This window comes from Tamandua tetradactyla, chromosome 13 (assembly GCF_023851605.1).
Source record: "Tamandua tetradactyla isolate mTamTet1 chromosome 13, mTamTet1.pri, whole genome shotgun sequence".
NCBI lineage: Eukaryota > Metazoa > Chordata > Mammalia > Pilosa > Myrmecophagidae > Tamandua > Tamandua tetradactyla.
Window position 1 is genome coordinate 70,184,415 of NC_135339.1, and position 12,227 is coordinate 70,196,641.

Here is a 12,227-nt window from a genome sequence, read left to right on the forward strand (position 1 = left end):
ATTTCCTTCCAAGCATCTAGGTAAGCTGAAATTCTCACACATCTCATAGAACCTTGTACATTTTTACAACTCCATGTCTGTCTCAACATATTGCTCTTTCAGTATGTACTGTCCATTATTGTTTATTCACCCAGAAAATTCCAACATAAAATGAAAATGTTATGTCTTTGGTAAAGCTTCACCCAGTCCTCCTAGGGAGAATTAATTGCTACACTTAACTGTATCTCCAAAAACACTTTCTTCATAGTTCTGGAGTTTACAATGTTTTACAATATAAAACATTGTATTATACTATGTTTATTATATTATATTTAATACATTATAGTCCATATTTGTATGACTGTACCAGACAGCAACATTTTTTAGGGAGGATAATTTTTTTTTACTCAGCCATGCATATTTATTGAATTTCTATAAGGAGAAACTTCAGGGCTTGATTGAAAAATAATAACTAAAGGTTATAGAAGGCATTATGATGAATAGAATGATTTTGATTCAGAAGCTATTGTTGCTTAGAACTTGCACCTTCATCTTTAAAACAAAGATAGTAAGAAGTCCTACTTCAGAGGATTTTTAAGATACACATTTAATGGTGACCAGAGAACTGTAAAATACTATGAGGACTTCAGTTGTAATTTCAGATAATGAATTTTGTCTCCATGGATGTTGTTATTTAATTAGGGAAGCGATAACCTATATGTATCCAGGTAAAACATAAACTAATAAAATGATAAATACATAAGACAATTAATAATGGATCACAAAAATGGTACCATTAGTTCATTCTGTAATGAAACAGAAAGATTCAGTGGGGTCTATGTAAGAACTGTGAACTGAAGAATAGATGGGATTCTAATGGAGAAGGAGGCTCCCTGTGCTTGCTTGTGAGCTTCCAATCAGTGTGCATGGTAAACATATCAAAACTTTCTTCCAGTCCAATCCACGTGCAGTGATGGGGAAGAAAAGGGCTGATTCAGGTATGAATTGAAAACAATTACTTATTTGGAAATAGCAGTTGATTAATGCCATTATGAAATGAGAAATGCAGCTAGAGAGTTGGGTTGAATAAGGATATGGGGGATTCCAAGCAGAGATGGCTGGAGAAATGGATGCCTAGAATGGAGCCAAGGTTGTCTGTAAATCCCTACCCTGCACATCAATGCCAGTCTCCGCTCTACATGCTCTGTTGTTCAAAAGGTAATTTCTGACTCTGGATTATTCACCTCCACAAGGTGCAAGTCTGTAATTTTGCTCCCCAGATATCCCTAAGGAATCCTTTAGGGATATTCCCATCCCTTCTGAATACTGATGGGTTTACTAAGCAAGTTCACAAGTCATTTGCATACAAATTTGAAGTGAAGTTGCCCTGGGGAAACTATCAATGTTGAAGTGAGATTCCCCACCCCCTAAAAAAATAAAATAAAATAGGAGTCAGAGCCTGTTTTCATCCTTAGAAGTTGAGGAAGATTTTTGTTAGATGTTTTAATGAAAACACACACTTTCTCTCACTTCCTATCCCTAATCATTGATTCATAAATAAGATTGCTTCTGAATCTCTCCAGTTAACTGATTTCCAATTACAGGCATGACAGTTGTTTTTTTCTGTTACTATTTCATTGGCATGTTTCCAATCCTTTATTTAGAAACATGCAATCTATACATCCAACAAATTTATCAACAACTCTTCCAGTTTTCTGTAATGCACAGTGTCGTTCTTTCCTGCAGAGATAGTGTACCTGGCAATTAACTATCCTAAGATCTGAATAAAATAAATAAATATGTACTATAAAAGACACCATCGCCTGGAAGAGAAACTGTAGAAAAAAAGCAATATTTAAAAACAGTTCACCCATTACTTGTATTTAAGAAGATGGTTTCCTAAATCTGTGTTGGAAGCTTCTTCCACAGAAGGATAATTTAATAAAATATTTTTCTTAAATGATAGCAAGTTGTAAATATTCTACAGGGAATTCACCTTAGAATCTAGGACATAATCAATAGAATTTATGGTATTGGGGATTGAATCAAGACCACTGCAAAGGCACATTTAGGTCGCAACCCCTGATCATTGCACATGAACCCATTTGTAAATAAGACCTTTGGAGATGCTATTAAAGTGTGCCTAAACTGAATGAGTGGTGCCCTGAACTCAGTAGAGTGAAATCCTTATATGCAAAAGGATTAATATAAAAGCTTTTTCTGATAATTTTGCATAAGCAAAATATGTTAATCAAGTTTTTCACTGACTCCTTCCAACATCAATTATCTCTCTTAGGGGCCCATTTATTGAGAATTTTCTATATACTATGCCTAGTGTTATATTCTTTAAATGTGTTATTTCATTTAAGACCTGTAACATGCATTCCATTAGCTTATTTTTATAAAAATTCTAAGACATTTGATCATTTGTCTAAGGCTATGCAGCTGTTGAGGGGTTGATCTAGAACTTAATTCTGATTCCAGAATGTCTTTCTTAGGAGCTCTGTTCAGATGTAGATATTTGAATGACCTAATCTCCGGATTCTGTATTTCAATTAATAACTTTCCGTTCATCGATGCCTGCCTCAAGAGATCGCTCTTCAGTGTTATTCTCTTTGTACATGACATTTTTCACACGTCCCCATTGACTTCCAGTGTTTGAAGAAAAGTGATCAGTTATAGTGGTGGGCAGCCATTTACTACCAGTTTTCCTAAGTGGTTCTTTAGCTGAAGTGACACCTCCCATTGAATTCTAAGGTTGCAGTTTACAAGAACTAAGATGATAGCCCTATTGATACATGGTAAGCAATAGAGCACAACTCCTGCCATAACTTTTGTGTGTCAGTCTCTCTTTTTGGTTAGGAAGCAGCCAAAGTGGCAGAACCAATATAGAACTATTCACAGGAAGGAAGTCAAATATTAACCATTTCTCTGCATCAGTGCAGGTGTAATAAAATGAAAAACATTATATTAACATAAAGACTGTGATTCTTCTTTAAGAAGGAAATATTTATGGGGAAAAACCGCTACAAGAAGTTTTTAGGTCATAGGATGGACCCAATAATCTGGTTTTATCAGGACTTAAGAGAAGACATTCAAATGGGAATAACATGGAAAAGGTAGACTCTTTGCTTGTTCTTGAGAAGGAGAAGGAAGAAAAGGAAAAGAAGATCAGGGTCTGGGCTTTGTGTGGGTGAAGGACCTGTGAAATCATTGGTGGTAAACGAACCAGAAAGGCCTTAGGAAATAAGAAGTATTAAATGAATATGTGTGTGTGTGTGTCTATTTAATTTCAGTGGTTTTAGTGATTTATTATTGAAATATAAATTGCATCCTTTTAGATGGACGGATCTTAATTGCACATTGAATTTTACAGCTGCATATACCCCTTTAACCTAAAACCTCCATCAAAATATATCTCTACCAACCCAGAAAGGTCCCTTACACTGCTTCCTTCTCCAACCTTCCCCAAGAGAATATCAGAGTTTGGATATAACTCCAGGTAAATTAGGTTTGCCTGTCCTAGAACTCCATATAAATGGAATCATAGAGCATGTATACATTTTTGTCTGGATTCTTTTGAAATCATGATGTTTTGAGATTTGTGCATACTGTAGTAATCATTATTATTTTCTTCTTATTATTGAATAATCTTCCAATGAATAGATAAACCAAAATTTATTTATTCATTGTTCTATGGGCATTTAAGTTGTTTTCAGTTTTTAGCTTTTGTAAACAAAGCTGTTTCTTTCTCTTGGTAAATATGGATAGATATGTTTTTCTTTCTCTTGGATGAATACCTAAAAGTAGAACTTCTGGATCACAGGGTTGACATATCTTAATTATTTATTGTCATAATTATTTTAAAAATAAATTACATATTAAAACTGCAGTATACCAGAGTCCAAAGTTGTACCATCTTACACACCAACAATGTATAAGCGTTCTGATTGTTCCTCAGGAATATTTGGTGCCTTTCTAACATTAGCCACTGTAGTGTAAATGTAGGTGTAGTGACATATCATTGTGTTTCTTATTTATTTATTTATTTATTTTTGCACGGGCAGGCACCACCTGGGTCTCCGGCATGGCAGGCAAGAACTCTGCTTGCTGACCCACCGTGGCCCACCCATCATTGTGGTTTTAATGTGCATTTCTCTAATGATTTATAGGTTGGAAACTTTTTCATATGCTTTGTAGCCATTTATATCTATTTTTTCGAAATACCTGTCGAGTATCTGTCCGTATTTTACTGGGTTTACATGTTTTCTTACTAATGAGTAATATGAGTTACTTAAATATTCTAGATACAGTAACTTTTTTTGTAAACTACATATATTTTCTCCCAGTCTGTTTTGTGTGTGTGTGTGTGTGTGTGTGTGTGTGTGTGTGTGTGTGTGTAAATATGGCGGGGGTCACGTTTCATTCTTTTTTCATGTGAGTATCCCATTATTGCAGCACCATTTGTTGAATTTTTTTGTTTGCTTATTTTTATGGGAAGTGCATGGGCTGGGAATCAAACCTGGGTCTCCCACATGGCAGGCGAGAATTCTACCACTGAATTGCCCTTGCACCCCTTCCCAGTCTGTTTCTTGTGTTATTTTTTAGTATCTTATTTCTCTTGGCAATACTTTCTAGTTTTCATTGTACAAATATTACACACATTTTCAATAATTTATTCCTAAATATTTTTTGTATTTCACAAGAAATGGTATTGACACTTTTGTATTTCACTTGAAGATTATTTGTAATAAATATATATGTATATATACCTACACATGTGTGTGTATTTGTGTGTATAGATATATATATATTGTTGCACCCTTTTTCAATTTTTATTTCAGATATTAGAAGCCTGGACACTTTTCAACTTTAATTTTTATTTATCTATTTCTCCTTATAGTTCTATCATTTTTTGCTTTATTTATTCTGGAGTTACTCCATTTATAAATTATACACTTATAAATGTATTTTTCTGGTATATTTAAAATTGCATGGGTTTGAAATGTTCCTTGCTATCTCTATTATTAAATCCTATTTCAAAATCTATTCTGTCTTATATTGATATAGCACTCCAGCTCCTCATGTTTGCGTGGTAGGTATATTTTTTCAATGCTTTTAGTTTTAATATATTTTGCCTTTAAATTTAAAGTGCATCTCTTGTATACAAAGCATATAGTTGGATCATCAGTTTTATCCACTCTGACAATTTCTTCCTTTGCTTGGAGTCTTTGGAACTTTCACATTAATGTAATTATTTTTTATTGTTGGACTTACATATGCCATCCTTCTGTGTTTTGCATTCATCTAATCTCTCTTTTGTTTTTTCTCTGTTCTTCTTGTACTGCCTTATTTTATGTTAGACAAATGTTTTTTATTATAACATTTTAATTCATCTATTGACTTTCTAGCTATATTTCCCTTCACTATTCTGTTGGTGTTGTTGCTTTAGGGTTTGCAATATGCATCTTGACCTTATTCCAATCTACTCCAAGTTAATTCTGATTTATTTTCCATATGATATTGGAACGTTGTGTCTTCTCCTCTCCATTTCTGTATTATGCGTGTTTGTGCATATGTGCGTATAGACAATATGTAAACTAATATCATGAGCACAACTATATATGCATATATGTGTATATGACAATGGTCTCACACAACGAACTCATGCATAATGCGTAACCCATAATAGGCACTTTCTAAGCCTTGTTATATCAATATAAGACAGAATAGATTTTGAAATAGGGTTTAATAATAGAGATAGCAAGGGACATTTCAAACCCATGCAATTTTAAATATACCAGAAAAATACATTTATAATACACATATGCACAAGTGCTCTTATCTGCTGAGCCACCGTGGCCCCCCTTTTGATCATTCTTGAGAACTAAATATAATACTAATAAATGCCTGTAAATCTGCACAAAGAAAAATTACATACACACACAGAACATGTACTTGACTGTTAAGACACAGTGTTGTGTATTATTTATTGTTCTGTTTTTCACAGTGCCTGGTAGGGTGCCTTCCACCAGTGAGCAACAGGTTTATTAAAAATGGCAAGTTATTCTATTGGTCTAAAGCATGTAGTTATGAGGAGGAGAGATAGAAAAGTTAAAGTTTCTTTCCACAGGAATGATATAAAGGAATCTGTACTGTGATGCTGGACTTTTCTAAAACCAAAAACATGAGGGTGGATGTGGTCATCAAGGGCTGTGGCGTTAGACGGCCACGGTTAAATAAAGTGCAAACTCTAGACAAGTAGAAGTCTCATTTTCCAGTGCACCCATGCCTGCAGAAAATGAGCAGGCAATAACTATTTATTAGAATAAGCATGCTTTTGAATTTATTAAAATAGATTAAACCAGGAATCTTTTTCAATGGCTTATAAACTACCAGTCACTCTAAGCAGACCTCATTCTCAAAGTGCACTTCTGTCTTAAATTTCTCATTCCGCCTGAAATGTCTGACAATAATTGAGAGCAATCATTTACATTCAATTACTAACTGCTAAATCATTACACTTATGCTATTTTCTTTGTTAAAATGTGGAGTTTGGAAACCTCTATGGCTCTATTATTCCATTATTCCTAATATTTATTTATGTATTGTTCTAGTTTGCTAGCTGCTGGAATGCAATACACCAGAAATGGAATGGCTTTTAAAAGGGAGAATTTAATGAGTTGTAAGTTTACAGATCTAAGGCCGAGAAAATGTCCCAATTAAAGCAAGTCTATAGAAATGTCCAATCAAAGGCATCCAGGGAAAGATACCTTGGTTCAAGAAGGCCGATGAAGTTCAGGGTCTCTCTCTCAAGTGAGATGGCACATGGCGAACACAGTCAGGGCTTCTCTCTTGGCTGGAAGGGCACATGGTGAATACGGTGTCATCTGCTAGCTTTGTCTCCTGGCTTCCTATTTCATGAAGCTCCCTGGGAGGCATTTTCCTTCTTCATCGCCAAAGGTCACTGGCTGGTGGACTCTCTGCTTTCGTGGTGCTGCAGCATTCTCTGCTCTCTCTGAATCTCTCATTCTCCAAAATATTTCCTCTTTTATAGGACTTCAAAAACTAATCAAGACCCACTCAAATGGGTGGAGACATGTCATTCCCTAATCCAGTTTAACAACCATTCTTGACTAAATCACATCATCCAGGGAGATGATCTCATTACAGTTTCAAACATACAGTATTGAATAGAGATTATTCTACCTTCATGAAATGGGATTTATATTAAAACATGGCTGTTCTTAGGGGGCACACTTCCTTTCAAACCAGCACATGTATATATTAGATACTGGGGTTAAGCGTATGAGGGGTGGGACTAGAAGGAAGAAAGAATGAGTGGAGGATATTTAAGCCACAATATCACCATTGATGCTTAGACTTCAGAGGAAATTCTCAGTTTGATTTCTAGCCATTTTCTCAACATATTCAAAAGTATACATATTTCCTATTTAATATAATAACTCTCCTTATAATGAAGAATTTGGGGACCAAGACTGATGGTGAAGCTAACGCAGTTCTAATACTTCAAAGATAGTGTTTTTTCAGTTATACACAATAATTATACAAACCGGTGTAAGATATTTAAAAAATGGAAGACCTGTATAATTGAGAGATGTTTCAGGATGTAGTAATATTCTACTTTTTTGCTGTGAATATTAGCATCAAATTCAGTGCTTTTGCATTTTCAGGGCTGGTTCAATGTGTTTATGTTAAAATATGCTACTTCCCTATATCACAACATTCTAGGCTTATTACACACAAAAAAGTCAAGACCAAAAACAATCTCATTTTTTAAAAAGAAAATAAATAATATAACTTTATTAAGCCATTTCAATCCTTGAAGAGAGTACATTTTTTACTCAGACTCATTTACCTGGTGATTCATAATATATACTTGAAATAGGAGAGTTTGAGGGTATTCCCGCTTGTTGATGATGATGATAATAATAACAATAGCTACATCTTGAAATGTTTCTATGTACCTGGTTCTTACTAATTGTTAAAAAAAAAACTTTTTATTTTGAAACAATTTCAAACTTAGAGGCAAGTGCAAAACTGACACAGACAACTTTAATATATCTCATAAAGAGATCCCTAGATTTACCAACTTTTAACATTTTGTCACATTTGTTATATCATTTTTTCCGTCTATCTATCTGTTCATCTCTCTATCTATTTATCTATCTGTCTATTTATATCATCTATCTATCATCTATTATTTTCTAACATCTATAAGTAGGTTGCATATATCATGGTGTTTTATCATGTAATACTTCATGGATATTTCCTAAGATTAAGGACATTCATTTATGTAACCACATTAAGTACAATTATCAATTTAATAAATTTAACATTGATATAAAGCATAGGTTTTATTCCTTTTTTTCAATTGTCCCAGTATGTCTTTTTGGGTATTTTCTCCTTCATAGTTAGATCCAATCCAGGATCATGTATTGCATTTAATTATCATTATCTCTTTAGTCTCTCTTTTCTAAATATTGTGGTAGCGTAATATACAACATACATTTTTTCCATTTCAAACACTCCCAAGCATATATGCAGGGACAGTAATCACATTTACACTTGGGTATTACCATCAGCCCTGTCGAATGCCAAAACATTTCTACCACCACAAACAAAGATGCTAAACTCATTATGCATTAATTGCCCATTGTCCTCTTGCCCCATATCTGGTAACTTGTATTCTACTTTTATTTTGCCTCTGTGAATTTGCATATTTTAGTTATTTCCTGTCAATGAAATCAAGCAATATCTATCCTTTTTGTCTGGCTTATTTCACTCAGCATGATGTTTTCAAGGTTCATCCATGTTGTAGTATGTATCAGAACTTCATTCCTTTTTAACTAAGCAGTGTTCCATTGTATTTATACACCATATTTTATTGACCATCTTCTGATGGACACTTGGTTTGTTTCTTGGCACTTGTGAATAATGCTGCTCTAAATATTGGTGTACAAATATCTGTTCTAGTCTGTGCTTTCATATATTTGAAACACATACTTAGAAATGAGATGTCCAGGTCGTATGGTAATTCTATGTTTAACTTTTTGAGGAACTGCTTTAAAGAGTTTTACACAGTGGTTATAGCATTTTACATTCCCATTAATAATGTGTTAGTGTTACTATTTCTCCACAACCTTGCTAGCATTTATTTTTTTCCTTTTATTGGTGGTGCATGGTCAGGGAATCGAACCCAGGTTTCTCCTATGGTATTTTTTCCCCATTTTAATAGCCATTCTAGTGAGTGTAAGGTGATACCGCATTTTGTTTTCATTGGCATTTCCCTAATGACTAAGGATTTTGAACATCTTATCATATGTTTATTGGCCATTTATTTATCATCTTTGAAGAAATGTTTAAGCTACCCATTTTTTTAGACTTTCTTTTACTGTATAATAGTTTTCAAAGCACTTTTCAATAAGTAGTTACAGGACAGATCCCAGATTCTCTCATGGGCCACCATACCATCCTCTCAGATTTTTCCTTCTAGCTGCTCCTGAACATTGAAGGCTAGAAGGAATAAATATTTTTTTTATCATCACAATCAATTTCTTTTTCTTTTTTGTGAAAAATAACATATATGCAAAAAGAAATAATTTCAAAGCACAATTAGTTGTAGAAGAGATTTCAGAGTTTGGTATGGGTTACAATTCCACAATTAGAGCAACTTATAGGTGCTCTAAGATACTGGGGACTAAAAGAAATATCAATTTAATGATTCAGCAATCATATTCACTTGTTAAACCCTACCTTCTCTGTATAAATCCACCATCATGTTTGATCTTTCTCTCCCATTCCTTAGGGGTATTTGGGCTATGGCCATTCTAACTTTCTCATGTTGGAAGGGGCTGTCAATAATATGGGGTAGGGAGATGAAACTATCTGATGTTCTAGAGAGGCTGGCCCCTCTAGGTTTCAGGACTTATCTAGTTCAGAGACTGATCTAGAGGTTGTAGGTTTCTGGAAAGTTAACCTAGTGCATGGAAACTTTGTAGATCTTAGATAGTGCCCTAGGTGTTCTTTAGGATTAGCTAGAATGGTTTTGGTTGGGTACTTACCCATTTTTTAATTGGGTTGTCTTTCTGTTGTTGAGTCATAGGTATTCTTTATATATTCTGGATATTAAACACTTATCAGATATATGATTTCCAATATTTTTTCCAATTCTGTAGGTGGTCTTTCACTTTCTTGATAATGTCCTATATTGCACAACTTTTAAAATTTTGAGGAAGTCCCATTTGTCTATTTTTTGTTGTGGTCACTTGTGTTTTGATATTCTAAAAATCCACTGCCTTATATAAGTCCAACAAGATATTTCTGTATATTTCTTTCTAAGAGTTTTATATTTTTAGCTTCTATATTTAAGTTTTGATTAGCTTTGAGTTAATTTTTATATATGGTGTGAAGTAAGGGTCCATTTTCATTTTCTTTCTTTCTTTTTTTTTCAACATGGGCAGGCACCGGGAATCGAACCCGGGTCCTCTGGCATCGCAGGCAAGCATTCCTGCCTGCTGAGCCACCGTGGCCCGCCCGGGTCCATTTTCATACTCTTCCATATGGCTATCCAATTTTCACAGCATGATTTTTTGAAAAGATTATTCTTTCCCCATTAAGTGGTCTTGGCAAAGTTGTTAAAAATCAATTGGCCACAAATGTGTGGGTCTATTTCTGACCTCTTGATTCTATTCTACTCTGCTAAATGTCCTTCTGTATATACCACAATGTTTTTAATACTGTAGCTTTTTAATAAGTTATGGAATTGGAAAGTGTGAGTCCTCTAACTATATTTTTCCCTTTCAAGACAGCTTTGGCTATTTATGGCCACTTGGCCCTCCATATGAATTTGATGATTTACACTCCCATTTCTGCAAAGAAGGCTGCTGCCATTTTGATTCAGATGGCACTGAACCTGTACATTGCTTTGGCTAGTATTGAATCTTAACATGGATAAATCTTCTAAACCATGAACACAGAATATCTATCCATTTATATGTCACCTTTAATTTCTTTCAGCAATGAGTATAGTTTTCAAAGAATGTCATTTACATTCTTCTGTAAATTACTACCTAGATATTTTATTCTTTTAGTTGCTACTATAAATGGAATTGTTTTATTGATTTCCTTCTCATATTGTTCATTTCTGGTGTATAGAAACATCACTGAATTATTTGTGTTCATCTTATACCCCACCACTTTCCTGAATTCATTTATTACCTCTAGTAGTTCTCTAGTAGAGTCTTAGGGGTTTTCTGTATAGAAAACATCATTACTTCTTCATTTCCAATGTGATGTCTTTTATTCCTTGTCTTACCTAATTGCTTTGGTTATAACTTCCAGTACAATGTTGAATATCAGTGGAGAAAGTGGTTAAGCCAGTCTTGTTCCTGATCTTAGGGTGAACACATTCTGTCTTTCATTATTAAACATAACATTAGCAGTATGTTTTTTCATATCTGCCCTTTATCATGTTGAGGAAGTTAACTTGTATTTCCTTGAGCTTTTTTTATCAAGACAGGGTGCTGGATTTCATCAAATGATTTTTCTGCATCAAAGGACACGATGGTATTTTTTCTACTTCTTTCTGTTATTGTAATGTATTGCATTAATTGATTTTCTTATGTTGAACCACCCTTGCATTCCTGGGATAAATCCCATTTGGTCATAGTATATAATCTTCTTCAGGTGCCATTGGATTTGGTTTGCTAATATTTTGTAGAAATTTTTGCATATCTATTTATAAGGGATATTGAGCTGTAGTTTTTTTCCTTTTGATATCTTAACCTGGGATTTGGTATTAGGAGGATGCTGGCCTCACAGAATAAGAAGTTTCCCTCTTCTTCAATTTTTTGAAGGGTTTAAAAATATGTGTTAAATATTTTTGGAATGTTTTATAAAATTCACCAGAGAAGCCATCTTATCCTGGACTTATCTTTATTGGGAGATTTTCAATTATGATTCAAACTCTAATTCTTACTGGTCTGTTGATATATTCTATGTCTTACTAAGTTTAGGTAGTATGTATATTTCTAGGAGTTTGACATTTCATTTAGGTTATCTAATTTGCCGCATACTCATGTCATCCATTTAATTTTTGTGAAGTCAGTAGTAACATTTTTCTTTTTATATCTGATTTTTTTTATTTGTGCCCTCCTTTTTTTTCCCTATTGGTCTAGATAAAGACTGGTTAGTTTCATCAACATTTTCAAAGATCCAACTTTTGG